Here is a 1,147-nt window from a genome sequence, read left to right as displayed (position 1 = left end):
CTCTCTCTCTCCTGGCTGTCTCTCCTCGCTCCAGGTAGGCTGTATGGAGCCACATGATTTCTCATGGCGTTTCTGGACCAATGCACAATGCAAAACAAATATATCAAGTACAAGATATAAACAAACATAAGAAGGGACAAACAAATCAGGAGCTGGGAATGGTTTGGTCAATAAATCATCTGCCTGCCTGCTGTGTAAGGGACTTTTTTACATCATGCGATATTCCTAGTCATCTGCTAGCCACACATGAATCATGTGTAATCAATCAGTTCACAGACTATTCATCAGTCAGTCATATTTGGAGTTATTATCCTCCCGGCTGAAGGAAAAGAAGATGTGTCCTCAGCTGGACATCCACCACCAAATTATAATGGATCATTTCATCTACCAGATGTGCACAGAGCTCCTGTCAATTGGCTTAGCATGGAACACCATGACCTAGCTGAATATAGTGGTTCTATCCACCAGCCATAAGGACACCATTTACCTACCAGGTTCATATTAGAGCTCTATAAACCAATCATACATACAACACCATTTATAAGCAGTGCTTATAAAACTTACCTGCTAGGGGCATATCAGAACTCTATCCACAAGCCATAAGTAGAGCACATCTACTATTAGTACTTGGAGTTTCTAGCCACCCGCTGTACAAAATGGTCTTCTCCACCAGCCATATGTTTAGCACGATCTACTGAAGCAACAATGGAGCAGCAACACAGTACAGAAAGACCCTACATGCGTACTTTTACTTCAATCATAGTGTGCTTATGTATTTCTTTCAGATCTGTGCAGTCATTTATAGTGAAACCTGGGCCCCTGTGCTGTAGCTTCCTTTAATAAAGACCAGTCACTGCTGCTCTCTTCTATTGTGGAGTGACTGTTTTTGTCTCCTACCCCTCCTGTAGTTTACTGAAGGCAGCCTGTAGTGGGTGGAGCCTGCAGGTAGCACCATTGCAAGGGTTAATTTTTCTGAAACCTGGAGCTCTTCTCTAAAGAACATATAGACTGTATGGCGTTTTCAATATTTCAATATTAAACATGTCCAAGAGTTTAGCATAAATAGTCGTTTTCAAGATGTCTCAATGTTTTAAAATCTTGTTTCTATGTACAATATGTAATTATATGTACAAGATGCAGCCATATA

The sequence above is a fragment of the Nanorana parkeri genome, unplaced genomic scaffold, assembly GCF_000935625.1.
Source record: "Nanorana parkeri isolate BGI_ZX_2015 unplaced genomic scaffold, ASM93562v1 scaffold2596, whole genome shotgun sequence".
Lineage (NCBI taxonomy): Eukaryota > Metazoa > Chordata > Amphibia > Anura > Dicroglossidae > Nanorana > Nanorana parkeri.
The sequence above is the reverse complement of the archived record's forward strand: the minus strand, read 5'-3'. Positions refer to the sequence as shown.